Source organism: Diadema antillarum, unplaced genomic scaffold (genome assembly GCF_040938485.1).
Source record: "Diadema antillarum isolate AM-2024a unplaced genomic scaffold, OU_Dant_1.0 seq00001137_RagTag, whole genome shotgun sequence".
Taxonomy (NCBI): Eukaryota; Metazoa; Echinodermata; class Echinoidea; order Diadematoida; family Diadematidae; genus Diadema; species Diadema antillarum.
In genome coordinates this window covers 393,531-408,995 of record NW_027271949.1, presented here as the reverse complement: position 1 = coordinate 408,995, position 15,465 = coordinate 393,531, and the positions used below count along the sequence as shown (strand labels likewise).

The 15,465-nt window shown below is 38.4% G+C and overlaps 1 pseudogene; it reads right to left on the bottom strand.

Moving 5' to 3' along the window:
* Positions 1 to 15,465, bottom strand: part of LOC139744120 (proteasome adapter and scaffold protein ECM29-like) — a 394,771-nt pseudogene that overhangs the window by 226,793 nt on the left and 152,513 nt on the right.

The window sequence follows — 15,465 nt, the reverse complement described above, 5'->3', positions numbered from 1 at the left end:
CAGCTCATCAAACGAATTTGGTGATCTAGATCACATGAGTTATACAATCATACAGTGTATTCATATTCTAACATGCAAGTCACTGTATCTGACTGGTTGCATTTTTCCAAGTAGTTTTGGTAGTAATAATAATCAAATAAATAAAGAGAAACATAAGAATTCCAATGTTACTTTTGAAAAGACGCTCGCTGCAATCACTGTACGTGGGTCCACCGCTTGCTGTGTGCGAGTCCACTGTGAGCTGCCTTTGCAAAAGGCTAAGAGGAAGGAGGCGTAAGGTTGCTGTGGTGTACAAAACCAGGGTCCTGTTTCACAAAGCTATTTGTAAAATTATGCACGACTTTACGAGCGATTTAAATCTTACAAGCCCAGTGGGTTTCCTAATCAATGTTAATTTCAAAAGCTAAAGTTGAACTTTGCAGATAATAATGGTTACACACAATTTTAGTTGAAAGTATATTTTTGCCCCAATGTAGATGAAATATTGACATACAGTCATACCAATACTCTGTTAAAACGTAAGGGGGAAAAAAATGGGCCCACATATTGCCACTTCATATTCCAGTCGTTTGTAAAGTCATGCGTAACTTTACGAACAGCTTTATGAAACAGAGCCCAGGCAAGAAATTCTTGGTGAGCATGAAGGAACATCTGCGCACCTGGGGTCACAAGCGGTGAAAGAGGAGTAAGAAGGGGATGTACACAGCAGTGGTGCGTGCCACGAGGCAGGTGTGGTGAGTGCTTGTTTTTGTCTTAGTTTTTCTGTGTTAGATGCACTCCGGATTCAAGCATAGCTGGAAACAATAGCACACATTAAATAGACAGGCAGTGTGTTGTACTGAATGTAGATCACAAACTATAACAGGGGTCTCGCTCTCACCCGAGAATTGCAAGTTCACCTTCTACTTGTACATATTCTTGCAGACTATCGTCCAAGAACAGAGCAAATTTGGGGAGATTTGATGGACCTCACGGAGGGCATGGTGTCCATTTACATATTATGTATATCACACAGGCAATAACACCTGCAAAGTTTGTAGAAAATGTCGCCATGCCTTTTCAAAGAGAACATCAAAATGTCAATTGTAAAAAAATGTGAATTTCAAGAGTCAGGTGCTACATATTTGCAAATTCACCAACATGCAAAATTATCAACTCTGATTCGACATGATTGTGATGTACAAGCATAGATTTCTTTGTTCATTACCATACTCCTTGATCACAAATTACATGACTTGCAAAATTGTCGGAAAGTCCTGATTCACACACACAAAAAAAAAAGCACTCTCACTTAAAATATATGGTGCATACAGTATTAAACATGAGTGCTCAGAAAAAGGATCGGAGGCAGCTGTTCATTTGAGGGCATTTTTTAGGGGAAAAGAAATGAATCAGAAATTCTTGGGAAGTATTTTGTGTTTATTTGAACTTGCTTCTTCTTTAGAATTCAAACTGAATGGTATGCAGACAAGGCTATCTAGATGAATAATAACCTAGTTTGATCAGATATACAAGTACATATGTACACGTGTATATGTATGTATTTCGAATTATGAGCTCTGTATGCCAAGAGGTCATTGATTATTCTCAAGTTTTAAAAATGAGACTGGAAATGTCACTACAGCGACTGGCATGCCTCCACCATAATGCATGGTTCTCCTAAGTAGAATGTCTTGACAATGTGTGATGACAGTTTCACATAATTGGCAAAATATCAAAATGACAGGTTTGTCACAAATGTGTTCAATGTTCACTTTCCTTGAACTAGGTTTAATTGAATAAATGGCTATATACACGTGTACATTGTATTGTCTAAGAGTGCATGCATATACATGGAGATTTGAGGATTTTTACTTGACTTTTGACCCTTTTATAAGTTTATGCATTGAATAATTTTGAAGTTATGGAGAAAAAGTGTATTTCCTCTTTAAATAGTAAAATTTTAGCATTTATACCTGGCCTTTGACCCTTGAAAAAATTTCCAAGAGAATCACTGTCAGGTAGAACATGTATAATGATAATGATAATGATAATGATAATGATAATGAATAACATTTATATAGCGCTTAATACTGATGTTTCTAAGCGCATCAATCCGGAAAAAGAAAAGAAGAAAATATAACATATTTAAGTAAAATACAGCATTATGTACATATTATGATACAACAACAGCAACAACAACAACAGAATTAAGGTTGTGTAAACAGATAAGTTTTCAACAATGACTTGAACCTATCAACATTTTCAGCATTACGAATATAAAGAGGGAGTTTATCCCAAAGAAGTGGGGAAATAACAGAAAAGGCCCTATCACCATAACGGGTACAGATGCGGGGAACATGTGATGACTGGAGAGTGGAGGAAGAACGGAGAGAACAGGTTGAAGTGGAGGAGTGGAAGGAAATTAAGTCTTTAAGATAAGATGGGGTAAGATTATTGCATATCTTGTAAACAATGAGGAGGATTCTAAAGGTGAAACAAAAAGTTGATGAATGGGGAGCCAGTGGAGGGATTGGAGAACTGTATTCTGTATATGTACATGTATATGTACTAAGTTTCGAGATGTTACCTTGAGTCACTTCCGAGATATGGAGGAAGAAGTAAAATTTAGCACTTTCACTTGACATTTGACCTTTGACCTTGTGGCAAGAAACTTCCTAGAGAATTTCTATTGGGTAATTCATACATATATATAAAGTTTCAAGAAAAATCCTGCAGGCATTGCATAAATATAAGGGAAACAGTAAAATTTTGAGCTGACCTTGACATTTGACCCCTGACGGTTGCCCCCATGATCTCAAATTCCCTAGATAATCACTGCAATGCATCTGTAATAAGTTCCAAGAATATACATTTAACCATGTGCGAGCTATGGAGAAAAAGGTGAAATTTTGGTATTTTCACTTGACCTTTGACCTCATGACCCGAAACTCGCTGCAGAATTTGGTAGAACATGTAATATACACCAAGTTTTTGGAGAAAATACCTTTAGGCATTGCGAAGATATGGGGAAAATAGTGAATTTTGAGCATTTGACTTTGACATTTTGACTTTCGACCTTCAACATGTGCACCCAAAAGTTGATAGGCACAACTTCGCCCACTCATATATACATACTTGCCAAGTTTCATTAGGATACCTCAAACTGTTTTTTAGTTTCGCTGTCCACAAAATTGATTATGGACAGACAGAAAGACAGACAGACAGACAGACAGAAGGACAGATGGACGGACGGACGGATGGACAACCCAAAAACATAATGCCTCTGGTGACACTTCGCGGCGGAGGCATAAAAACTGTTTGCTGCTTTGGTTAGATTACTCTGTGATTTTTCTCTTTAGCTAATACCAATAGATCCACTTTGTCAATGGACATGCATGGTTTGAAAATACCACCAAGATGAAAAAAAAAAATGAAGAGCAATGTTCTCTACGGTTGGCGCATGTATGGCAGGTTCTACTGACAATATTTGCTGCTGTCAACAAAAGACAAGTGATATTTTTGATTTCAACTACAATTAAGTTTTTCTTGGTTATGGTGCTAGTGACTTGAGGTTCCTTTGACACAATGGGTCACATTTATAACACTTCTCAACTGTTTTCTAACTGGTTTATCCTAATACCACTCTCCAGATGGGAAATAAAAAGTATGGTAAATCCAGTCAAAGATCTTTCTGAAGCATTGAACATTAATCTTTAAATCTGATTTCACAGCTTCATACTCATATATCATAGAATAAGAGAATATGGAGGATTTTACCTTGCTAAGTGATCGGCATGATGATTCAGCAGCTTTCCTCACAGATTCCTTTGAATGAGAGAAAATATTACTCCGTACGTAAGTATTTGTCAAACACTATTGTATGTAAGACGGACATTTATGACCCTTGTCATCTTCATTCACACCTGCAACTTCAAATTTTTTGATAAAAAACAAAACAAACAAAAACAAACAAAAACAACAACACATAACACAAACCCAAACACTCACTCACTCACATGGGATCTGAATGGAGGGATCTGACTTCAGTCGTTTGGTATGATGATAACTTGCAAAAGTGGTCTGCTTGTCATCATGGCAACATGCATTATACAGTATGTTGCTCTGCTTATCTCTCCATTGTCTCTCCTACTCGATTCAGGAAACCAGAATTTTGTAACAAACAGTCTGGCATGTTGGTGCCATGACACATAAGTACTGTGTATATACATTTATCTATTATTATCATCATTATTCACAAACACTTTTGGCTGAGTTATTATAAGCTTTTGAAAACAAACAAACAAACAAACAAACAAACAAACTAGAGGGGCCGTCACAGGCGGCAGACCCATACCTATTAGAAAGCGGCTCTACAGAGTAGTTGCAATACTATACTATGGGGTCAAAACTCCAAGGTCACATTGAACTTGCAGGGGTCAATTGATCATCACCAAAATCTCGGCCTGGGAAATGAGAAAGAGTGCGAAGTGGTGATCTTGACATACAGTAGTATATGGTGCTGTGTCCAAATTTCACCCAGTGAGATATATAGTTCACTACGAAATGGAAGCATACACACTGTAGTGTGACTGGGACCGAGCAAATTTTTTCCGTGATTGAGGTATGTTCCTCCAACGAAAAAAAGAATCAATATCAAAATTAACTAGAAATGTTGCTAAGGCGACTGGTATGCCTCCGCCATAATGCATGATTCTCCTAATAGGTCTATAGTACATGTGGACAATGTGTGATTACATTTTCACAAATTGGCAAAATATTAAAATGACAAGTTTGTCACAAATGTGTTGAATGTTCACCTTCCTTGACCTAGGTTTAATTGGAAGAATAGGAGAGCATGTGTTTGGGGATTTAAGGACTTTAACTTGACTTTGACCCATTCATAAGTTTATGCATTGAGGCATTGAGTAATTTTCAAGGTACAGAATGTATGGAAAAAATAGTACATTGTTACCATTTTCATCTGGCCTTTGAACCTAAAATTCATAGGATAATCACTATCAGGCAGAACATGGATAAATATGTAGTAAGTTTCAAGATAACTTGAGCCACTTCCGAGATATGGAGGAAAAAGTTAGTTCAGCACTTTCCCTTGATCTTTGACCTTTTGACCTTTAAGGCAAACAAAAAAAGAAAAAAAAAGAAAGTTTCCAACGAATCTCCATTAGGTTATACATGCATACACCAAGTGTAAAGAAAAAAAAATAATCCTGCTGGCATTGCATAAATATGAGGGAAATAGTAAAATTTTGAAGTGTTGCCCTTAACCTTTGACCCCTGACCTTTGACCCTATGAACCCTAAATTCTCTAGATAATCACTGCCAGTCAGTACATGTATATATATCATGTTCCATGAAGATACCTTGAACAATTTCCAAGGTACGGAGAAAAAAGTGAAGTTTTAATATTTTTACTTGACCTTTTGACCTTTGACCTCATGACCCCAAACTTTTACCAGAGAATATAATTGGGTAATACACGTATACACTAAGTTTCAAGAAAATATCTTCAGGCATTGCATAGATATGGTGGAAATAGTGAAATTTTATGTATTTGACCTTGACCTTTTGACCTTTGACCTCACGCATGTGCACCCAAAATTTGATAGGCACAACTTCACCCCCTAATACACATACATGCCAAGTTTCATTACGATACCTCAAAAGGTTTTTTAGTTACGCTGTCCACAAAATTCATTACGGACGGACGGAAGGACGGACGGAAGGACAGACGGACAACCCGAAAACATAATGCCTCCGACACCACTTCGTGGCTGAGGCATAAAAATCACCAAATACAGGCCATTTTGTTATGACAGAAAGCGAATTTACACAAAATTTTCACAAATTCAGAAGGAATGTCGGAATTCTTCTGAATATTTGAGCAGCGAAGTCCGTCATCTTGGAGTTCTGTTTCCGTATGGTAGCAGAAAATCGCAAAGTGAGAAATGGGAAAATATTCGGAGTACATGTAGTCACCCCATGGGGGGTCAAAACTACAAGGTCACATAGAATTTGCAGGGGTCAACCGATTATCACCAAAATCTAATTGATTCTTTTCCATCACTATCCAAACATTCCTTGAACATTTGGTGCAAATCTGTTCACTCGTTCTCTTGTTATCTTGTACACAAACAAACAAACAAACAGACAAACATATGGAACCCTTTACATAACCCCCTGCTGATTTTCATCGGCATGGGTAACAAAGAATGACACAACAGGAAAATTGGTCTTTGAATGTCTTGCATCAACTGTCAGATTCATGAAAATGTGTGCACAAGGACATTTCAGGGCAGCGTAAAATGTTCAACATACATGTATACCCATGCTTGCACGACTGTCAGATACTCTGGTTCATGAAAAATATTCTCCTTGTCAATGTATCCAACACTGATGAGATCAAATCGTCATAAAGATTTGCATTCCACCTCTACTTCCTTCTTGTCACTGCTGCTATTTAGAATTCATGCAGTTGGCAAGGGATGTTCTTGTCAGAAGTATTAAATGAAGGTTACTGACAGAGGAGATCATGTTGTTGTTGGCACAGCTTTATGGAAATTGGATAGGTACATTTAGCAATTTAAAGAATGAAGATTGCAATTTTAGTCTATTCCCTAGGCCACTGCTTGCTACGTACTAAAATTGCAGACTGCCAGATTAATCTAGTGAACAGTAAGCACAATTGGTGTACAGTAGCACAAATAGTTTGTTTAAAGTTATGACTCCTTTGTCTTTGGCAGTCTAATACCTCTTTCATAAGCCCTCTTGGCTTGGACCAAGAAAAGAGCGCCAAGTCGAAAAATTTTGAGTTTATGAATGAATGGGTTGGGCCATAGTGGCCCGGGCCAGGTGCGGACTATTTTGGCGCTGCTGCAGTTAGCACCAGGCATGGACCAGGTGTGGGCCTGGTGCTGATCGAAGAGTTTATGAACGATAGCAGCGCCAGGCGCGGGCCAAAATTCCTTTCACGGTCAAAGGTCACAGCTTTATGCTGCTCAGCTCAAAGTGCGCGGCACGCACATCAAATATCGGGTGGAAATGCACTTCCACTCTGTCCATGAGGCGTTCAGTTACCATGGCAGTTATTCCTTACGTGACCGCGTTTATGAATGGGCCATCATAAAAGTAGCGCGGCTCTGCTATAGTTACTGAACGCAATTTTTACTGCTTGGCGTGGGCTAATTTAGCTCGGACCAGGAGCAGATCAAAAAATGCATGAGTTACTGAAAGGGGTATGACAGACATGTTCTGAGGGAATTTACAATGCATAAACCTCTATTAAAAGAAACTGCTTTAATGTGTCTAGAAGCAACAGGAGAGCTTTCCCAGCCATCTTCACACACTTTCTCATTGTTAAGAAACAAGCAAAATGTTTACACACACATACACAAACACCCAAAAATGTTTAAAGATGTGTGAATATCCCAATTTGAATTGTTTGATGTACTATCCACCTACATGCAGGTCCTACATTTGTAACTATGCAGAACAGGTAAAGTGCATTATACTCTTGTATACCCCGAGATACCTCGGGCACTTTTTCATGTTTTAACACATTCCTTATGGGAACCTGCTTTACCAAGTACCAAGTAGAGTCAACTCATATGCAGGAACCTGGCATACCAGGTTCCTAAAATGTAGACAAGAGTGTCTGCATTCATAGCCTAAATTCATGTTAATTTGTGTTATGCTGACCAGAAAAATGACTTTGATCAAAAGATTAGAGTTTCTTTTATGAATATCTGTTCTTTTTCTGTATCAAAACTGTGTGTATTGTTGTCTAATTTTACCTTTTCCAAAGCAGCAGTGTGCTTGTTTTGCTATAAAACTTGTATGAAGACATACAGAGCAAATCAAGGCTGAGCTCACATGTATGATGTTGACTATTGCAGACCACATTTGGGTGCCCTTACAGTGTATTACAAAAGAGTTTGTGGGCCCAGCACACTGTACTCTATTCATATCTCACATCTCATGGATATTTTGCATGGTTCTATGACACATGCAGTTGACTATGGACAGGGACTACATGACTACACATTTCTGTTCTTTGTCAACTAGTGTAGTAAAAAGAATCTCATTTTGGGGCATTGCAGGCTTTCAAAGAATTGCGGAAGAAACAGGTTAAATACTCTAAACAAACGGGCATATGCCCAGTGTGGAATATATCCTTGGTTGCCTGGACTGAAACATTACAATACCCCCAATTGAAGCTGTTTACGAGAACACACACACACACATACACGTTGCATTGATCAATACAATGGGCAATAGACCACCACAATGCCAAGAAAGTATTTATGCTCTGTTACCTTGATGTCATCTAGCACCAAGAAACACTTCTCCCATAGCTCTGGCAAGTAATCAACAATGTCATCCACATTTCTCCCACGCAGCAAATCACTGAGGGCCAAGCAGCTGTCAAAAATAAGCAAATATGGAAAGCATGAAGGAACCCTGCATGAGCGATTTGAACCCCCCCCCCCCAAAAAAAAAAAATCCAAACAAAGGAAACATCCAATATGCATAGAGAAAGAATACTAGAGATAGATCTTGTGACTGTGCTGCAGTCGCCTTGAATACCTCTACTTTCACACATGTCTACAATAAATTACCACTACAAATGAAATTTTTAAGATTGCAACTGCTGATCTGTAAGTTAAAAAACATGTCGGAAAAAGGAACCATGGGACCATGGGCAGCGATACTACCACAAGGCTATCCCCGGTTGCCGGCAGTGACATGATGAACTTGTAACGAATACCTAAGCTCCGAAATTCTGACATTGTTATGTTAAGTAGTCCAAGGCGGACAAGGCATTAATAAATGCACGAGAATATTAAATAGAGGGGTGAAGGTTGAAGTTTTGAAGTTTCTTCAGTTTGTCTCCCTCTAACAATTGAAATTTGTAAGATCACAACTGCTGATCTGTTTGTTAACTTACAGATCAGCAGTTGCAGATCTTACAAATTTCATTTGTTAGAGGGAGACAAACTGAAGAAAATTAAAAACCTCAAAATTTGCAAAATTTGCAAAGTTCTTGTCTACACTAATGACATTGATGCCAGTGGCAATCTGTGAAAATTTCATGTCACGACAAAGGCTGTTGGCTTCAATTTGCGAAAATTTCATGCTGTGAATACTTTTGGTTTTACAGTATGATCCTTCATTTACAGTTTATAAATGACATCTACATTCAGAAGAAATTTCACTGATCTTGAAGTTATGAAGTAATCTTGAACAAAACTGCACATTACACTTCTTCCTTTTCTCGCAGATTATGATCAAGCATCCTGATAAAGTTTTCAGTTTAGATTCAATGACTCTTAACCTAAAATCTGAAAAAGGCCTTTTAATACACTGTATCAGTTAAGAAATTGTTCATCTATTTCTACACATGCTACTGATCATACAACTTTATGGAAATTCCTAGCTCAAGTTATGGCTGACAATTGAAATTCTCCTACCAGTTTCTTAATCATAACCTTGACTTTTCACCCTTACATTATTCAAACATTTGTCGTGGAGGTGTCGTGGCCGAGTGGATAAAGTGCACGTCTCTGAATCACATGAGCATGGTATGGGTTCGAGGGTTCGAGCCCATGCAAAGCCCGACACATTTGCCGTTCACTAAGGTGCTTTATCCACATTGCTGCTCTCCACCCAGGAGTATAAATGGGTTCTTCATGTCATGGAGCATACAAAGGCCAAGTATGAAGCAAATCCATCCACACATAAGAAATGTTTTAAGTAACAGTTAAAAGACCTGGAGTACATGTAAATGGCCAGAAGGACAAAACATGAGTTTTCAGAAGAGCAAAATGTGTCCCCTGGGGGGTCCGAAATGGGACATGGTGTCCATTTTTACAATCCTAGCAAAAATACCTGTCAAGTTTGGTGAAAATTTGACCATGCATTTTCAAGAAGAAAATTTAAATTGGTTCCCAACTTGGTTCCATACTTCTCCCCCCACTGGATCATGAGGGAGGCAGCCCTGGATCCTCTATATACAGTAATACTTGAAACTACAGTTGCCAATGTACCAAATACTCATAGCACCAACCAAGCTCTATCACTTCTGGTTCAAGAGAAAAAGATTCTTAAAAATTATTCAATTTCCGGAGTTTGGCGCCGCCCCCCAAAGGGGGAAGGGGGCATAATGCCATTTGAACAAGATTAATCAAGATCCTATCACCCTAGAGATGCTACCTGCAAAGTTTGGTGAAAATCTGTCGTGAAACTGAACATATAAAAAGTTTATGCAAAATGCATGCCGAATGCCAAAAGATGGCAATTGCTCACTTGAGCCTTTGGGTCTGGTAAGCTAATAAAACCAGAACTGGAACAGTATTTTCAGGTTGTCAATGAATGGTATCAGAAGGGTGCTTTGTCCCAACAAAACACACTCACATTTATCTAAAGGGTGTGTGCCTGCTCGGAACTGATGCAACTATATCTCTCTCATTCACATATCATATACCCACAAATATCCTCCTTAATGTACGCATTGTGTAGGCCTAGGTGAAGTACTTGCCTGGACTCTCTGTTTCTCCACATACCACTGGTAATGTTTTCGATAAGATCTTCTACAATCTCCTTCAAATATTTGGACACCTGATTCAGGAAAAAAAACAAATGAAAATGTTAACAGGTAACACAGATTTACATACCGTATATGAATTCATATCAGAATTGCAATAAATTGCTGGGATTCATGCCCGTTGCCTTACACTTTTGACAATCATTGCCATGATACACTTGACAACAATGACCAACATTCAGTGTTATCTCAATTTCAGTCCAATGTTGAATAATCAAACAAAAATTCATCTATTCAACGGTCAAACACCTGAACAGTGTGTTCATTTTGCTTACTTTGCCATCAGTTGCCATCTAAAAGTACAAAAATACTTCTAATTTTAAAGTCAGTAAGGTACGGATCACTAGAATACAAACATTATGTAAAGTCAATGACCTGAAAAAGTTGAGAAGACAATGGAAGGCCAAATGTTAAAGTTATGCTGCAAGTAGATCAAATTAAATCATGGTCATAACAACAAAAATCTGGAATCTGGGTTACATATAATGTGCTTATTAAAGTTTGAATAAAAAATCATATCATGAATATATATATTTATAATGACAGCAATGATTATGTCACTTAACACCGATATCATGACTTTGCTGTTGTTGTTTTTTTAAATCATCCCCTAGAAGGAAAATTAACATCTACAGCAAAGCGGATTGGGAGAAATTTACTGATTTCATGCAAGGTGTAGGCAAGGAAATTGAAGATAAGCTTGATTTTTGCTCAGTGAATGAGGCTTGGGTTATGTTCAAGAATGGAATAGAGAAGGGAATGACAGAGTTTGTTCCACATAAGATGACCTCCAAAAAGAATGACATACCTTGGATTTCAAACAAGATTAAAAGGTTGATCAAAAGGAGAGATAGGTTGAACAAAAAAAGTCGGAACATGAAATTGAGAAACCACGGGGTAGTCCCTTTTCAATTGGAGGAAGAGTTGAAAGCAGTTAAGAAATCACTGCAACAGGAGCTAAGGAGGGCTTATTGGAATTATGTGGAATCTCTTTTTTCTATCGATGAAGATACCACAGAATTTGAGAGTATGAAGAGATTTTGGGGCTTCATCAAACACAACAGAACTGATAATATAGGAATAAGAGAACTGAAAAGTGATGGTATTACGATCACTGATCCAATTGCAAAAGCTGAAGCATTGAACCAACAGTTCAAAAGTGTTTTCACCAAGGAAACTCCCATACCGAATGACTTACTACCGGAAACCTCAGACTTTGAAGAAATGGAGGATATTTTGTTTACATCAAAGGGTGTAGAGAAGTTGCTTTGTGGTTTGAAGACATGTAAGGCCCCTGGACCGGATGGTATAACTCCACGAGTCTTGAAGCAGCTGGCAAAAATTCTGGCTTCAATTCTTTGCAATATATTCCGGTTGTCATATGAATTAAGTGAAATACCAAATGATTGGCGTGAAGCAAATGTTGTACCAGTCTACAAGAAAGGTAATCGATCTACTCCTGTAAACTACCGCCCCATTTCGCTGACATGTATTTGCTGTAAACTAATGGAGCACGTTTTAGCCAGCAAAATTATGAAGCACGGGGACGAAACTAACATCATTTTTCTCCTGCAATATGGCTTCCGTAAGAACATGTCATGTGAACAACAATTACTTGGTTTCACAAGCGATTTACATAGGAACTTGGATGCCGGACGTCAAACGGATGTTATAGTCATGGATTTTTCAAAAGCTTTTGACAAGGTTGGGCATGAGCGGCTTTTACGTAAACTGGACTACTACGGTATCAGGGGGAAAAATCTGAAATGGATTCAAAGTTTTCTCAATGGAAGAAGTCAGAGGGTCGTTTTGGATGGTATTAAATCTTCTTCAGTAGCGGTAGGATCTGGAGTGCCTCAGGGGTCGGTTCTTGGGCCTTGCCTCTTTCTACTTTACATCAATGACTTGCCTGATGGTCTCGCGTCAAAGGTTCGCCTTTTTGCTGATGATGCAATTTCTTACATGACTATCGACAATCAACATCATACGCAAAATCTTCAAGAGGACCTAAACAAAATTGGTGACTGGGCGAAAAAATGGATGATGGATTTGAACACAGATAAATGTAAGGTTTTGACGATATCCAGGAAAAGAAGTAAGGTGCAACACGTGTATCATCTAAATAACGCCCCTCTTGAATCTGTTGAATCCGTGAAGTACTTGGGTGTAACCATCACTTCTGATTTGAAATGGACCCAACACATCAACAATACTGTCAATAAAGCCAATAACGTGCTTGCATTTCTAAAATGCAATCTTCGCATAAAATCTTCTGATGTTAAAGCCACAGCTTACAAAACATTGGTTCGACCAATTGTTGAGTATACTTCCACAGTTTGGGACCCATCTACCAAGAACCTAATCCACCAAGTGGAAATGGTCCAGAGAAGAGCTGCGTGATTCACTTTAAATCGCTACCATAACACCTCGAGTGTCACCAAAATGCTACAAGAACTTAATTGGACCACTCTGGAACAGCGCAGAGAAAATGACAGGCTAATTATGATGTACAAAATACACAATAATCTCACTCCTCTTTCAGCACAGGACTATATCATCAAACAGGCTACTCAGTAGTTAACGAGAGCCTCGCAACCACACTCCTATCAGGTACCATATTTGAGAACTGAATCACATCGCCATTCGTTCTTCCCAAGAACTGTAAGGAACTGGAATTCCCTGTTGTCAGAAATTGTTTCAGCGCCATCTGTGGGATCATTTCGAAACCGTCTAACGGTTGATCACAGTGGCTAGTATTTTCGTCAAATTTTCTATGTGCTTGTAAATATCTGTAAATAAATTGTACTATAATGTAAATAGCACCAGTCTGCAAGAATCTTCAGTCTATTGAAGGAGGCAGACTTAATCAGAAGAAGAAGAAGAAGAATGCCCAGGCTTTAATATCTGCTCCAGTGCAAGATATCACCAATCCTGTATTCTTGTATGTATGACATATTGCTAGAGAAACAAACCATAAAGGCCTTATTCATCTGAAGTTGAAAGTCAGAAAGAAGTCACAAAAAATGATACATCTTCATAGCAAAACTGAAAAAATCTGTCAAGAAATATTTTGTAGGTTTGATTTAGAGTGCACACACTAAGAAAGATTTATGATATGTAAAGGATGGCACATACATTTGTAAGGGCGTCACACACACACACACACACACACACACACACACATACAAATGATTAACCATATACCTCAAGTTTGAATGATATCCATTGACTAACAACCAAGTAATAGCTAATGGTTTTGCAAATCTCTGTAACAAAGGGGAAGCACTGCCCAGGTCAAATTTTTTTTAACGACACTTTCTGATATCTTGATGTTTCATCTATCTGTACAGATAATTTCAGTGTCAAAAAATGAGTAAAAATATCCCAAATCACGTTTCTTCTGAGAGTTTTTTTCCGATACAATTTTTTCAATCCCTCATCTTTGTGTTGTGTTTTGCACTATTTGTTCTTGCCCGATTGAGACTCTGCCCCCATTGCTAGGGTGTATGCTAATGAACCATATTGCTCGTGACCTCACTGAAGACAAAAAGCATGGTGCGTGAACGGCGGCAAGGGCTTTAGAATTGCACAATACTGGTGAGCTGAGCAAGACTCTGACCAGCGAGGTTCCTTTGAAAGAATATACGCACCACATTTCATGAAGTGGTGATGAAATGGCGCTTAAAAACATAGATACTATGTACGATCACACTGCAAAATCTCTGATACTTTATAACTGAGCTGAAACATGATGTATCAAATTTGTAAGCTCTGTGTGTGTGTACTTTTACAAAAGTTATTGGCCTCATAAATAAACTACAGCACTCGCACAGGAGACCCGTTCGAGCAAATGTATCCCCCAAACCCGTCTCCCACACCCCATCTGGATTACTTTTTAGGCCAATATGTTGTATAGTATGGCAACTGTAGCAGGATACAATAAAATCCGACAAGAAATGAGGCTGGTATATAGCACATACAAGGAATATGACATGTCATCCTATAAAAGTTTGAACAACGAGAGCGCTGGCAATGAAAACTTTTGTTACCTCGAATAATTCCCCATAAACCGCAATAGCAAGTCGAATAAAATCCGACAAGAAATGTGGCTGATAGAGCATGCACAAGAAATGTGACTTGCATCCAAGTTGGAGCACTGAGGGCACCATCACCACAAACTGTTGTGTCCTACATGTACATGTAGAATGACCATCCGTTCACCGATCCTTAGCAAGTCTGAATAAAATCCCATGACAAATGAGGTTACATGTAGTATAGCACATACAAGAAATATGACGTGGCATCCTTAAAAGTCAGAACAATGAGGGCACTGTCAATGGAAACTTTTGTTACCTAAAATAACCCCCCACAAACCTCCATAGCAAGTTTGAATAAAATCCGACAAGAAATGTGGCTTATAGAGCAAATACAAGAAATGTGACATGGCCTCCAAGTCAGAGCACTGAGGGTGCCGTCACCACAAACTGTTGTGTGTGTCCTTCATCTAGAATGACCACCCATACACCTCCTTAGCAAGTCTGAGTAAAATCCAGTGAGTAACAATCAAGTTATTGCATAAATAAGCATTTTAGCAAATTTTGTCCTGATCAGGGTGACCTTTGACCTTGTAAAATGTGGAACAGTGGGGGCAGCAGTATCAATATGTAAAGGTGTCTAGATTTGACTATGATATGTTTAGAAACCAAATTAAAAAAAAAAAAAAAATCAGTCAACAAACACAGCCAGGATCGTACACACATGCAGACCCTGAAATATTTACCGCTTCATGTATCAAGACTGAACAAGCGAGGGCGCTATCACCAAAAACAATAGGCATCTTCGTTTTACCATAATACACCTTC